General features: G+C 41.4%; 1 protein-coding gene across 1 annotated transcript in view; it reads left to right on the top strand.

Moving 5' to 3' along the window:
• The first annotated feature begins 2553 nt into the window (after positions 1-2553).
• The window catches only part of TACC1 (transforming acidic coiled-coil containing protein 1), a 150247-nt gene continuing 136669 nt past the window's right edge, over positions 2554-16131 (top strand). The window contains exon 1 of the mRNA XM_027865026.1: positions 2554-2691. The gene's annotated coding sequence lies outside the window, so the exon portion shown is untranslated. The remainder of the gene's footprint in view (positions 2692-16131) is intronic.

The following is a 16131-nucleotide window of genomic DNA, read 5'->3' as shown; positions in this document are numbered from 1 at the left end:
CACTGTTGGTAGAGTTGTGAACTGATCCAACTATTCTGGAGAATAATGTGGAACTTTGCCCAAAGGGCTATAAAACTACGCATTTCTTGAACTAAACTGCCAAGCATTCAAACTCTACTTCAGAGAGCACAACTCCGATGGGCTGGCCATATTGTGCCAATGCAAAACCTATGCTTGCCAAAAAGACTATTTTATAAAGAATTCACACAGGGCAAGCATTCACATGGTGGTCAGAAGAAGCGATACAAGGACACTTTTAAGGTCTCTCTTAAGGACTTTGGAATTGACTGGGTGACATGGCAGACACTGGCACAGGACTGCTCAGCATGGTGTGCCCTCATCAGAGAAGGTGCTGTGCTCTATGAGCAAAGCAGAATTGAAATAGCTCAAGAGAAATGCAAGATATGCAAACTTAGACAATCTACCCCAAATGTTCACATAGACTATTTGTGCCTGACCTGTGGTAGAACATTGCAAGCTCATATTGGTCTGATCAGCCACAATCAGACACACTGAAACTTGACTCTAATACAGTGATGTCATTTTGGTCCTCTTTGAAAACACTGGACAACAACCAATCCTTTGACCCAGCAATACCACTACTAGGTCTGTATCCCAAAGAGACTTTAAAAAAACAGGAAAAGATCTACATTACAAAAATATTTATAGCAGCTCTTTTTGTGGTGATCAAGAATTGGAAATTGAGGGCATGTCCATCAATTGGAGAATGGCTGAACAAGTTGTGAATATGATTGTGATGGAATACTATATTGTGCTATAAGAAGTGACAAGGGCCAGCTAGGTGGCACAGTGGATAGAGCTCTGGCCTTGGAGTCAAGAGGACCTGAGTTCAAATCCTGTCTCAGACACATAACACTCACCAGCTGTGTGACCCTGGGCAAGTCACTTAACCCCATTGCCTCAAAAAAAAAAAAAGTGACAAGCAGGATGGTTTCAGAAAAACTTGGGAAGACTTACATGAACTGATTCAGGAGAACACTGTATATAGTAATAGCAATACTGTATGATGATCAACTGCGAATGACTTAGCTATTCTCAGCAATACAATGATTTAGACAATTCCAAAGGACTTATGATGAAAAATGCTATTGGCCTCCAGAGGGAAAACTGATGAAGTCCAAATGCAGATCAAAGCATACTTTTTTAAATAACTTTCTTTATTTTTCTTGTTGGGTTCTTTTTTTTTTTGGTCTGTGGTTTCTTTTATTATTATTATTTTTTTTGCAACATGGCTAATATGGAAAAACACTCTGTATGACTGCACATGTATAATCTGTATCAAGTTGCCTTCCCAAAGAGGGGGAAAGGGAGAGAGGGAGGGAGAGAATTTGGAACTCAAAATTTTAAAAAAAATAGTTAAAATTGTTATTATATGTAATTTTTAAAAATAAGATATCAAATAGAAATAAAACTTAACACAGAATATCAGTTCTACAAATTGTTTATTTACTTGGTATAATAAGATTGCAGAGTTAAGATCTGAAAGAAACATCTAGTCTAGTCATCTCTAGAAGATCCACTAGTCCAGCATTCTTACTTTACAAACGAATAACTTTACGCTGTAATACATTAACTTCAATGCTTAAAGTACCATAACAATATTTCAATAATCCCCTCTAAGCCTTTGTCTATTCATTCTCCTCTAGAGAGACTTTTATTCATACTAAGATGTAAGTGATTGATAACAACAAAAAAAATACTTCCCACAAGTATTTTCCTGGGTTTCAAGTTAAAAAGATGAAACTCTAGTAATAATATCTAGTAACTCGTAGAAAATCTGGAGGGGAAAACATATAGCTTTCCTAGCTCCCTCAAAGTTATTCAAAATAAATGTTTTCTACACTGCCTACTTAGAATTCAGGATCTGATTCCATAGCACTTTAGTCTTTCAAGAGGACATGGGACCAAGAATTCAAACTCGGAGAAAGTTTTTCTTATTTACAAACACAGGTCACTCCCAAAATAAGTCTGTGGTGGATCTGGGTGCACAAATCCCAAAGCAAGGTGAAAATCTAGACTATTTGTGGTGCCTCCAAATCATCTACATCTCTTGTCCTTAAACTCTCACCTATCTCTAAACTGGCTCAGTCATCTCTTTCCAAACTATCACTTGTCCCCAAACTCTTTGACTTTGTATCCTAACTCTGCTACTTATCCCCACAACTATCCCAAATTCTGACCCCTCCTTCTATCTCTTCTCTCCAAACTCTGTCAACTATCTTTAAAGCAACTCCCAGCTCTGTCTAGGTTTCACAGCCCTAGAGGAGAAACAAGTAAACCTTGCTTTTTGGTCTCACCTCCAATTAAAAAGATTTTTTGAAAGGAGGTTTCAAGGAGGCACCGACAGGAATAAGAAGCAGACACAATATTGAGTCACCTCCCCCGGGAGAGTGAGAGTGAAATACCCCTAGGCAACGGGGCAGGCCTTGCTGTGTCCATGGCTCACCAGGGGCCGTCCTTGGATATGGAACTTTCCACGCAATGACTTTCTGGCTAATTATTACCATCTGCTTCATTCCGGGCAGCAGACCCTTTCCAGGGGCGGCTTGTGAGTTTATTTGCTGGAGATGCAGGAGGAAGGCAACCAGATGTGACCAGCTGCTTGAACCCCCAAGTTTTCCTAAGAAGAAGCAAGGGTGCTGCTGTTCAGATTACTACCTGGACTTCTGAGTGAGTACCTTTTCTAGCAACTCGCTTCCACAGTTCTCTGATCTAATGTTCTCGTCCTCTAGTCTGGTTTTCCAGTCTCACTTTCTGTTCTCTGGCATGCCCGAGACAGCAGTCAGCTTCTTTCCTCTGGACAGCCGGCTAACCAGCATGCACTGCACGTTCTTCCTGTACAGCTATAAGCCAGAGCTATGTGATATGGCAAGGGAGGCCCACAGTGTGATTCAGTCAATGAACAGCAATTTACTGCTGTAAGCAGGTTTCAGCTGATGAAGCATTTTCTGGTCTTATGAATGATAAACAAACACTTCAGGGACACTTTCCAACTCAAAGAAACAAAAGGCCATTCAGGTCATAGGATCATAGATCAAGAACTGAAAGAAAATCTGGAGGCCATAAGGTATATTACAAGTCCATGGCTATACTGTCCAGGGATTAGTGGGAGGAAAAGAAAATTTTCAGGTAAGTGACGCTCTGGTGAAAAGTAAGGAGCAAGTAGGACAGACACCAGAGGATTTCCTGGATGCAATTGTCCTGGGGCCAATGGTTTGGAATTCCCTGCCCTTGTTGAAAGCAACATCCAAACTTTGGAGATCATAAGTTGTAAGAAGTCCCTTCAGTGTGCACAGAGGAAAGAGTACTGGAATTTTGAGTCAAAGACTTCAAACTCCAGTTTGCTACCTGTGATATCCCTGAGTAACTTCCCTGGGCCTTGGTGTCCTAGAAGCTACTTCCTAGGGTCGTCATCTACAATTCTATGGTTCTCTGACTCAATTACCTCATCAATCTGTCTGACAACATGATAGCTTTATATCAGTCTCATAATGAAACCACATTGGTTTGTCAACAAGTTTTCACCAAGAGTCCGTGAGAAAAGCACCATGAGAGACTGGATGGTGGTAAAAGGAATGGGGTTGCTTTGTGAGAAATCATCACAAAAGCAACAGGGGAATCCAGTCCAGGGATTGTCTTCAGGTGTTTGAAGAGTTGGTGTCTGCAGGGGGATTAGACTGTTCCATTTGGCCTCAGAGAGCAGAACTAGGAGCAAAAGTTAGACATTCTTGGGGCAGTGAGGTGGCACAATGGATAGAGCACCAGCCCTAGAGTCAGGAGGACCTGAGTTCAAATCTGACCTCAGACATTTGACCCTTACTAGCTGTGGGACCGTGGGCAAGTCATTTAACCCCATTGCCTAGCCAAAAAGGAAGAAAAAAAAAAAGACTCAACTAAAGTTAGACATTCTTGAGGCAGATTTTGACTCAATCTAAAGAAAAACTCCCTAATAATTAGAACTGCCCAAAACTGGAATGGGCTGTCTTGGTAGGTAGTGAGTTCCCCATCGTTAGAACTCTTCAAGCCGAGTATGAGAAATGTTGTAGGGAGGATTTCTTTTCAGGTACAGGTTGGACTAAAAGGCCTTAGAGGTCCCTCTGAACTCTGATAATTTGTGCTTCTTTGGCTAGCTCCATTCTTGTCTCCAAAAACAGAATCACAGAATTCTGGAGATTCAAAGGAGATGCAAAAGATGAAAAGAACTACTCCAACCCTTCTGTCTCACAGTTGGGAAACAAAGGTCCACCAAATGACTCATCAGAGGTTACACAATGAATTAAAGGGACAACCAGGACTAGAATTGGGGGACCATAACTGGAGGAGATGTTAGAGATCATTTAGTCCAATCCCCTCATATTTTACAGATGAGGAAACTGAGGCACAGAGAGGCAAAGTGAATTGTCATGGTCACACATATTCCTAGTCCTATGCTCTTTACACTGTACCAGGCTACTTATGACACTAGATTTCTACTATGAATAGTTTAAGCCAAGGCTTATCTAATGGCATATGATAGACCTGGTATTGGGGTAGGTCATAGTCATGACACCAGCAGAGAAACATAGTGAAGAAATTGGGATGAATGATGAGACAGATGGTTACATGGATTCACAACTGGTTGAACATTATCCAAAGAATGTCTACAGATCTCCTGCCCCTCTGAAGCACAAAAGCAGATAATAATAATACCAATTGGAGAAGGAAATGGCAAACCACTCCAGTATCTTTGCCAGGAAAATGCCACAGATAGTATAAGTGCTATGGTCCACAGGGTCATGAAAAGTCAGACAAAACTGAGTGCTGAACAGCAACAAAAATATCATTACTCAAGTGGTTCACATTTCTATAGGGCTTTGTGCTATACAAAGTACTTTTCTCAAAATAGCACTATCCTGCTTGGGTAGTGGTTCAAATTTTATTTCCAAGGATTATTTTATAGATGAGGAAACTGAATTAGCTAGTTGATGTAGCAGTTAGAAGTGCTGAGCTTGGAGTCAGGAAGACACTCAACTAGCTATGTGACCCTGAGCAAGTCACTTTGCCTCTCTTGGCTTCAGCAATAATAATAGCATTTAACTCACAGGGCAAGAGTCTAGAATGAGATAACATCTGTACAATGCTTTGCAAATGTTAAAGTGCTATATAAATGTTAGTCATTATTGTTGTTGTTGTGATGTACCACAGTCAGATGGCTAGTAAATAATATAATTGAAGGAACTGGCATGTTTAACTTTTAGAGTTTGGCTTGGCAGATTCAGCATCACTCTGTAATCATTTGAAGAATTATCTTATAGAAGAGGAAGTTGACTTATTTAGTGTAGCTACCTAAGTCGAACATCACAGAATGGTCCACATAAGAGAGGAGTAAATAAATGCCAAGGGATAGAACTGTAACAGTAAGGAGGAATGCCGAACACTTTGAGTGGGATGTGGCCAGAAGGTCTGAATGGGAGTAAGAATTAGCCAGCTGTGGTGGAATAGAATTAACACTCATTTTATTTGGAACCAAGAGAATCGAATTTGAGTCCTAGCCTTGGCCACTTATTAGCTCTGCAACCTTGCACAAGTCGCAACCCCTTGTCTGTTTCCTTATCTCTAAAATGGACTTTTCTTATATTTGTCATTTCATTGGTTTGGGGAATCTCCCACTGAGGAATTTCTTCCACGGTAGACTAGCACCTACTTGGCAACTTAAAATCATAGAGGTTGGCAGCTAGGTGGTCTGATGGATAGAGTGCCTGACCTGGAGTCAGAAAGACTTACTAGCTGTGTGACCCTGAGCAAGTCACTTCACCCTGTTTGCCTCAGTTTCCTCCTCTGTACAATAAGACAAAGAAGGAAATGGCAAACCACTCCTGAATCTATGCCAAGAAAACCCCAAATGGGATCAGGAAGAGTCAGACATGACTGAAACACCAAAAAGGACTGAACAACAAGTCTTTGATAGTTGCCAGGGGCACTCAGAGGTTAAGGGACTTGCCCAGGGGCATACAGCCAGTGTGTGCCAGAAGTGAGACTTGAACCCAGCTGTCCCAGACTCATTAGGCAGTTCTCTAGCCACTACTCCACAATGCCACTTTAGTGGAGAGAAATACATTAACAATTGACTTTTATGTAGTACTGCTTGTGAGAGTACTTGCCAAAGTCACATGGTTAATAAGTGACCAGGTTGGATGGGGCAGCTAGGTGGCGCAGTGGATAGAGTACTGGCCCTGAAGTCAGGAGGACCTGAGTTCAAATCTGGTCTCAGACCAAACACTTAACACTTACTCGCTGTGTGACCCTGGGCAAATCACTTAACCCCAATTGCCTAAAATGCAAAAAAAAAAAAGAACTTGAATAAGTGACCAGGTTGAAGAAACCACTATTCCTTTCAAGCTATGTGATCCTGGGTAAGTCACTTAACTTCTCAACTTAGAAGGCAACCTTCTAAGACCATAGGTAACAGAGAAGGTGCTGATCAACATAGGGAGAAGTACTTCGCCTGAACCTCTCCCTTTACTGATGAAACAAGAGGTTTTAAAAAAAAAAAAAAAAGTCATCCAAAGTGCCTGCAAATTGGGCCAGGGGGGGGGGGGGGGGGGAGCAGCACTTACGCAGATATGGATGACACTGAGTAACTGTTGCCAAAGCAGCCTTTGGCTTAGGTTTCCACTACATTAGACCTGTCATTTTCCAACGCCATGAATCACATCCCGCTCCCACAGCCTCATCGGCTGATGCACAATCATCATTCCAGCGTGGGCCCTGACCTCAGTTTGCAGAGTGGCTGACGATTCCCAGCCTGCTGGGGTCAGGGCTGCTGTATTTATTCGATTCTACCCACTCTTGGAGTTGCTTTTGTTCAAAAGTCCTCTTCTTAAGGTCAGATGCTTGTTTTAGCTAGAAGCAGTGTTCCTGTGACTTGGCAGGACTTTCTGGCTCCCACGAAGCTAAGATAAATAACTACCGTCCCTCCCTGCCCTCTGAGTACAGCCTCGAATACCAAACAATACAGAATTCGGTTTTTTACCTTGACTTTCCTTAGACGTTTGACTTAAAATATGCTTCCTTCTGATCTTTTAAACTCAACACGTCTGAAACTGAACTCATCATTTTTGTTGTTGCTCAGTCCTTTTCAGTTGTGTCTGATTTTTTCTGACCCCATTTGGGGTGTTCTTAGTAAAGACACTGGAGTGGTTTGCCATTTCCTTCTCCAGCTCATTTTACAGAGGAGGAAACTGAGGCAAACAGGGTTAAGTGACTTGCCCAGGTCACACAGCTAATAAGTGTCTGAGGCCAGATTTGAACTTGGGAAGATGAGTCTTCCTGACTCTTGGCCTGGCACTCTATCTACTATACCACCTAGCTGCCCCTTCATTAAATACCCACCCCCAAAAAACCTCTCCCCTCTTCCTAACTTCTCTGTCAAAGAAATCACCATCGTCTTAGTCATCCAGGCTCACAACCTAGGTGTCATCCTTAACTTCCAGTTTCTCTCACCCTCAATATCCAAACTGAGGCCCCGAAAGGGGAAATTGTTTTCTCACACAGGCAGCAACATAGAACAGATTTGAACACTGGGGTTTGAATCCTAGCTCTTCTGTCCCTTTGGATTTAGCAGATCATTTCACTCAAGGAACATATGATGCAATGGAAAAAAGCACTGTATCTGAAGTCAGAGGACCTCCCCTGCCATACATATGACTGAACCGCTCTGGGCATCAGTTTTCTTATCTATAAAATTACTCCCAGCAATAAATCCTATGATTCTCTGACTCTGGGGGCTTGGTTTCCTTACCTATAAAATAAAGGAATTAAACTGAAAGACCTCTAAGATCTTTACCAGATCTAAAATCCTGTGATCCTAACTATTGGTTAATTTCAAGAGGCAACATTAAGAAGTGAACAGGATATTAGACTGGGGAGTTAGAAAGACATGGGTTAGATTATACTCCTGACAATTATTTACAGTGCAATCATGAGCAAGTTAATTAACCTCTGTGAACCTCAGTTTTTCCATCTGAAAATGGGTATAATATCTGTAATACCTACCTCACCATGTTGTTATGAGGCTCAAAGAACCTGAGGCAGCTGGGTAGCCCAGCTGATAAAGGACATGACCTGGGGTCAGGAAGCCCTGAGTTCAAATCTGGCCTCAAGACACTTAATAGCTGAGCAAGTCACTTAATCTCTGTTTGCCTGTTCCCTCAACTGTAAAATGAGAAAAATATCAGCATCTACCTCCCAAGGTTGTTGTGAGGACCACAGTCCTGGCACATAGTAGGTACTATAAAAATACTTATTCCCTTCCTTTCAACTCTATTGATTATCTCCCATTTATAATCCTGTTCTTATCTTGTTTATAGAGTTGTTTGCATGTTCTCTCCCCCCTGCTCCTCCAGGGCAGAGATAATTTTTGGTTTTCTTTGTATCCTTAGCACTTAGTATAGTGCCTGACACATAAAAGGTGCTTAATAAAATGTCTTTGGATGATTTAACTATCTCTGCTGAATTCAGAATCCCTACACACAATTGAATTGGCCCAAAACAATGACAATAATTTTTATGTTCCTGATTCTATTTTTAAATGTACATGTTGTTTAAAATTAAGGAACCCTCCCCCCAATTTAAGAACTTCTTATGAAAGCAGGCCTAGAGTTCTTGCTAGCCAGAGGCAATCCAGGTCTGCTTTTCTTGGCAGTCAGGAACCTCCTGTGTTAGTGGGTAGAGAGCAGTGAATTCGGAGGGTGAAGATGAGGAGTGTTCTGGGAGGTTGTTTCCCTCTCTGGCTCTGAAAGTGGGAGACACCCATGTTAAATAAACTGAGTCCCTTCCAGGTCACCAGGTAAATAAAAGCCATTTTTAATGGGTTTTGTTGTTACTGTTTTAAAGAAACAGAAGTAGCCAATATTCAAGGCAGGTGTCTGTAGTCACTGAGTCCTGAAAGTTTGAGTTATGGACAAAATCCATTCTGACAATAAATGGCCAAGGTCTGAAAAAAAAATTTTTTACACTAAATAGTATTTTACTTTTTTTCCAATTACATGTAAAGATAGCTTTCAACATTTATTTTTGTAAGATTTTGAGTTCCAAATTTTTCTCCCTCCCCAAGACAGCAAGCAATCTGATATAGGTTATACATGTACAATCATGCTAAACATACGAAAAAAAAATTTAATCAATAACTTAAATGAAAAGCATACAAGGTTACTCTATCACTGAACCACTATGTAGGAATAAAAATAAGAAAAAAGTGAATTATCAAAGTAAATACCACGTTCTCCTTCTCCTCCCAGGAAATACACATTCAAATTCTGGACAAGTGCTGAGTGCAGCTGCCTTAGAGGAGAAGGGTGGGTCCCATATCTCAGAAGCCCTCTGGGTAGGGGCTGATATCGGTGACCACCCTCTCCTCCCCAAGTTTCCATGTCACTGCTCCCTCCTGTTCTCCTCCCACCCCTCAGATCTCAGCATCCTTGTCCCGTGTCCTGCATGCTTAGGTGTGGGTGCCCTCCAGGACTCTGGCCTTGCCCTCTTCCACTCTGTCTCTGCTCTCTCCCTTTGATCTTCTCAGTCGCCGGGGGTTCGGTTGTCTCTACTCAGATAACTCTCCATTTCACATGTCCGGCGTTCAAGTCCTTTCTGAACGATGGTCCTGTATCACTATTGGGCATCTCTATCATCTCTATCTAAGCTCCATGGGAATTCCAGAACTGAAATTCTCTTCCCTCCCATCCTGACATCCCTGCCCCCCCTCCAAAAAAACCCCATTAATTTTCCAAATTTTCCTGCTTCTGTGGAGGACACCACTATCCTTCCAGTCCTTAGGTTCTTAGTCTTATAATCATTCTTGGTTCTTCACTCTCCCTTACCTTTCATATCCAATTAGTTTCCAAGTTCTGTGGATTGACTTCCACACTATCTCTCTCTTTTTCTTTTTTTTTTTTTTTGGCTAGGCAATTGGGTTAAGTGACTTGCCCAGGGTCACACAGCTAGTAAGTGTCAAGTATATCAAGTGTCTGAGGCCGCATTTGAACTCAGGTCCTCCTGACTCCAGGGCCTGTGCTCTATCCACTACACTACCTAGCTGCCCCCACTATTTCTTCCATCTATCCCCTTGGCTTCACTCACACAACTATGACTCTAGTTCAGCCCTCATCCCCTCTTGCCTGGACTACTGGACTAGCTTCACTGGTCTCCCTCCCTCTAGTCTTTTCCCTCTCTTATCCTCTCTCTCTCTCTCACGGGCATCAGACATGTGATTTCATTGATGTAGACTGAGGAAGCTCCTTCTACAGAAACAGATCAGCAACTGCTTTGCAATTTATAGAGTTGCCTAGGGGTATTAAGAGATTAAGTGCCTTGCCCAGGGTCTTGAGGTATGTGTCAGAATCAGAACTGGAACCCAGGTCTTTCTGACTGATGCCAGCTCTCCATTCACTACACTAGGCTGCTTCTAAATATAATCTATTTTTCACACAATTGTCAAATTGCTGTTCCCAAAGCACAGATCTGAACATGTCACTCCCGTACTCAAGAAGTTTCAGTGGCTCCCTATTGTCTCTAGGACAAAAACTTTTTTCAGTGGTTATAGGTCTCTTCCATGAGGCTGTGTAATGTTTGGGGACTTAACACAATGAGCACAATGTCATCTACAATCAGGAACATCTGGATGACCTCATCATCCACAGAAAATCCCTCTCCAACTTGGTAACAATAATGATAAGGATGGTGTTGATAGTTAGGATTTATATAACACCTACTATGTGCCAGGCACTGTGCTAAGTGCTTTACAAATATTATCTCATTTGACCTTCACTACAACCCTGGGAGGTAGGTACTATTATTATCTCCATTTTACAGTTGAGGAAACTGAGGCAATTAGAGGCTGAAGTAACTTGCACAAGGTCACAGAGCTAATGTCTGAGGTCACATTTGAACTCAAGTCTTCCTGACTCCAGGTCCAGTACTCTACCCTCACTACCAACTTGAACTCTGCCCTGGATCTCCTCCATGACTGATGAACAACTTTTATGAGCGTACTTCTTTTTGTTTTATGCCTTACTTAAGACAATATTTCGTTCTACTAAGTCAACTGCTTAAAAAAAAAGATCAGAGGGTCATTGAACAAGGTTGCCTCTGTTGTTAGGGGCAGCTAGGTGGTGTTATAGATAAAATGCCAACCCTGGAGCCAGGAAAATTCATCTTCTGGAGTTCAAATCCAGCCTCAAATACAACACTTATTAGCTATGTGACTGTGGGCAAGTCACTTAACCCTGTTTGCCTCAGTTTCCTCATTTGTAAAATGAGCTGAAGAAGGAAATGGCAAACCACTCCAATATCTTTGCCAAGAAAACCCCAAATGGGACCACAAGAGTCTGAAAGGACTGAACAGCTTCTGTTTATTCTATCTCCAACCACTAGGGGGCAGTGTGAGCAATAGCAGGAGCTCTAACTGAAAGCAATAGCTGCTAGCCAACCCTTGTTAAAATTCATACATTTCTCCAAATTACTCCACTTCTGCTAAGGCCAGGCTTTCAGCAAGGCTGCTGTAGGCCCACAACAAAGCATCCTCAGGCAAAAAGTAGCTGCTTTCTTCATAGCTCAGTTTTCTCAGCATCTTTTTTTCTCATATTAAGTTCATTTAAAAAAAAGCTAATGTCAAGGGCTTGAATAATCACCAATATGTTGCTAATAAATTACATGAAGGCTCTCTTGTTCTCTAATTGGCTCTGCCCCCACCCCCATCACCAGTTTGCACCGAAAGAAAAATATCAACTGTCTCTTAAAGGATTTTAATTCTCACTATCACGTTCTTACTCCACACAATCAATAAGCAAACAGTTCCAATGATATCCATCAAGTTTTTATAATAACAGTTGAGATAGCACAGAAATTGAAAGTAAGCCATTAAAATATAACTTGCCTGAAAACCATTTATAGGAACTAAAAGGGGACAAAATTGCCTTTTTTCCTCTCCAGCCCTCCTCCCATGAATCAAAAGGTGGGGGGAAGCAGAAAGTAAAGGATTTTTTGGTAAATGGTTGCACCCCATGAGAGGGTTGGAAGAAAGAAAAGTTGGAGGAGGGGGTGTCATAAATAGCCTCGGGGTTGGTTTCTCACTGCCTTACTCCTGCTGGTTTTTGCTTGGTTGCTAATTTACCCCACTCAAGTAGCAGTTTTGAATGGTCTACACCTTTCCCCACCCTGCTTCCCTCTGAGCCTTGGGTCTATCGTCTCCCTGAGAGCTCAGGTGATGACCACCCAATAAGACTCTGTTTCCTGCTCTACTAGTCAAGATATGTCCTGGTATTCACTCCTTCCTCAGAGGTTCCTTAGGCAAAGTAGAGACTCCTCATCCTCTTTTTAGAAGTCCATTCAATGGGGCAGGTAAGTGACCAAGTGGATAGAGCTCCAGCCTGAGTCAGGAGGACCTGAGATCTGGCTTCAGGCACTTACTAGCTGTGTGACCCTGGGCAAGTCACTTAACCCGATTGCCTCACCAAAAAGCAAAAAATAAATAAATAAGTAAATAAATGGACTTCAAGTCCATTCAATGTCAAGAACAAAACTGCTGAAGGGGAATTCTGGGTAGTCTGCCTGACTGTAGGCAGATATCTGGCCCATCAGGTTTCCATGGTACCTACTAGGGATGCATATTTTTCAAGGAATCTTGAATAATTTTAACATATGGATAAGAGACACCTTGTTGGAAGAGAGGCTTTAAGACACCATTTTGCTCTACTGGAATAACTGCTTAAAAAAAAAAGAATAAGTCCTAGATGGGTTTATAGAACAGGGGTTCTTAACCTGGGGTCCACTCTAGGGGTTCATGAAATTGGATGGAAAAAAATAGTTTCATTTTAATGTAATTGCTTTCCTTTGTAATTCTACATACTGTATTTTACGCATTGAAAAACATTATTGGGAAAGAGGTACACAGGCTTCACCAGATTGACAAAGGAGTCCAACGCACAAAAAAAGGTTAAGAACTTCTCATATAGAGGAAGTAGAAATAGCCCTAAAGAGAATAAATATGGAAAGAGCAGCTGAATTAGATTGTGTGCATAGAGGAGATCTAGGCTGGAGGTGACCTAATTTTGAGGGCATTGATGGATTAATTCACAAGGTATCTGAAGAAGGTAGAGGTACTAAATTCGTGGAAAAAATCTTGGACCTTATTAATATTGGGGGAAAAAGAGTGACCTAGAAAAAATCAACAACTATCAACCTTTATAGCTACTTCCTCAAGTTTTATGAGAATCACATGAGTATCCTCAGTAAGGGCATGAGTAGGGACCAGGCAGCAGTATTTCTGCAAGTGACATTCTGTACTAGTACATCCCTCTATTATTACACAACTGAATGGAAGATGTAGTACATACAAAATTCTCACTGTGGCTTGTATGTGGTAAGTGTGTAATAATTGCTTGTTCAATCAAATTGAATTGAAAATGGTCCAGCTGATTTTTTTTCTTTTTTTTTCTACTTTTTGCATGTGTTTGGTATCATTATCTGAAAATAAGGAAGCCAAAGGGAGCTGGATCACATTTTTCTGAAAGTAGTTCAGCTGTCCCAAGGTGGCATTCTTCGGAATGAAGGCTTAGTGGATGGATTATCAGAGGAAATATCAAGTTTAGCCCCAAGCAGAAGGTACTTGGCATAGACAATTGAATTCAAGTAAAGGCTTGTGCATTTTACCTGATTTCATTTCCTTCCAATCCCAGGGGTTACAAGGCCAGAGCATAAAATCATAGGATTGTCAGAGCTGGAAAGGACCTTTGGAAGCATCTCATCTAATTCCCCCAATTATATAAATAAGGAAATTAAGTATCAGGGATTATCCTTAGCTGCTGGAACATTTTTCCTTCTGACTAACTGGTAAATGAAGCAAGAGCAAAATATCAAAGGTTAATGTCCTGGGAAAACACTTTATTTAAATGGCTTATTAAGTATTTATTGATCCATTGATTGATTGATTAGACGTGAGGGGTATGATAGATTGGTTTTAATTATAATTCTCCTTTTTCTCACTGAAATACCAAAAGGGTACAGATTAGGACTGACTATTAAAAGAGGAAGATGTTATATAGGTCTGACTTCCAGCTTCTCTCCATAGGGTATCTGATACAACTAAAACAAGTGGATGAGGTGGAGTCAGGGCAGTGATCAGACACTTCATTTCCCTAGAACCAGAGCCTGGATTTCATCCTTCTGGAGGGTCAAGGACCTGAGCAAAATACATCGAATGGGTGCTGTCTTCTCATTTTTATACAAGTGATGTCAGACAAACATCAAAGAAAGTGTTAAAGGGGAAAAGAAGTCTAAATGCAGGCTGAGGAGTGGGTGGGGGATGGGATGAGAGGGATACAGTTATTGGCTATTCTTAGCACCCAAAATTTAGAGTTAGACCTTTGAGATCATTTAGTCTGAACTCTTATTTTATATGTAGCAAGTACATTCTGGTTCACACAGCCCCAAAGTCGGAAAAGCTTCACCTGCCCTTTGGGATGTTGGGGTACCTTGAAGATTTTGGAGTGTTTCTTCTCTAACCCCACCATCCCCAGCCCAGCCCAACTGTATTTTCTCTACTATTAGGTGCCAGTGACTAGAGACCCAGTTGCATTTAACCACTTTAACATCAATCAGTTCTTATAAAGAGACAATTTGCTTTGAAGACGTAGCAAGAACAAAAGGACAAACATTTCCCCTCAACATCAGGCTCATGCTCTTTTCCCTTATCTCACCTTAGTGTCTGGGTAGAGTGAGCTCAAGCTTACCTTGGGTTTTACATAGCATTGGTTCTACCAAGTTCATATCCAAATGTGGCATGACTGCCTGAGAAGTCCTTGTCTCAGCTACTACTGGGCTGAATCCCAAAGGTCAGTTTTGAAGCTAACTCTATTCCAGGAGGCATCAAATGCTGGGCTATTTGCAAAACCTGGATGCTACAATGCCAAAGTCACTAATCCTTTCACCTAAAATAGAAAAGAACAGAGACCTACTTCCAGAAGGTCATGTGGTTTGTGACCCTAGTGGGGATTGACCAAGATACTCTTAATTCTGGCTATACAGCCAATCAAAAAGGCACCTTCTAACTACGTGGTTAGAAGATTAGAACCAGCTGCAGAATGTCTATGCATATTCCATAGTCTCTCAAAGGCATTTCCATTTAACACCATCATCCCTCTCTTGAAAGCAGGCACATTAGCCCTCCCCAAGTGAACCGATTCCTTTGGAAATGTTCTGCACACGTGCCAGTCCCTGCAGGGGATACATGGAAGAAACTATGGCCTAGAAAAGTTAAATGACTTCTCTAAGGTCACACATTAAAGCAACATCAGTGAAACACAAATCTTTTGAAATAGAATTTTGTGCTCAATTAAATCCAGGAAATCTGATTCCAAATCTAATATTCTTCCCACTGTAGCGCACTATTATAAGTTAATAGTTCAGCAGCCAGTCAACAAACATTTATTAAGCACCTACAATGTGCCATCGTACTGTGCTAAGTGCTAGGGATACAAAAGCAAATCCTGCTTCTCAAGGAGCTTATAGTCTAATGGGGGTTGTTGTTCAGTCATTTTTCAGTCATATCCAACTCTTCATGAACCATGAGGGTTTTTGTTTTGTTTTGTTTTGTTTCTGGCAAAGATACTGGAGTGGTTTGTCATTTCCTTCTCCAACTCATTTTTACAGACCAGGAAACTGAGATAAACAGGGTTCAGTGACTTGCCCAGGGTCACACAGCTAATAAGAATCTGAGACCAGATTTGAACTCCAGAGGATAAGTCTTCCTGACTCTAGGCCTGGCATTCTATTCACTTCACCACCTAGCTGCCCCTTATGAAGGAGACAACATGAAAACAACTCTATAAGCGAGATATATAGAATAAGCTAGAGATAATTAACAGAGGAAAGACATTAGCATTAAAGGAGATCTGGGAAATGGGATTTTTTTTTTCTTTTTGGTGAGATAATCAGGGTTAAGTGACTTGCCCAGGGTCACACAGCTAGAAAGTGTCAAGTGTCTGAGAATGGATTTGAGTTCAGGTCCTCCTGACTTCAAAGCCAGAGCTCTAGCCACTGCGCCACCTAGCTGCGCCTAAAAGGTGGGATTTTTTCTGA

This window comes from Vombatus ursinus, unplaced genomic scaffold (genome assembly GCF_900497805.2).
Source record: "Vombatus ursinus unplaced genomic scaffold, bare-nosed wombat genome assembly UNPS02014778.1, whole genome shotgun sequence".
NCBI lineage: Eukaryota > Metazoa > Chordata > Mammalia > Diprotodontia > Vombatidae > Vombatus > Vombatus ursinus.
The sequence above is the reverse complement of the archived record's forward strand: the minus strand, read 5'-3'. Positions and strand labels throughout refer to the sequence as shown.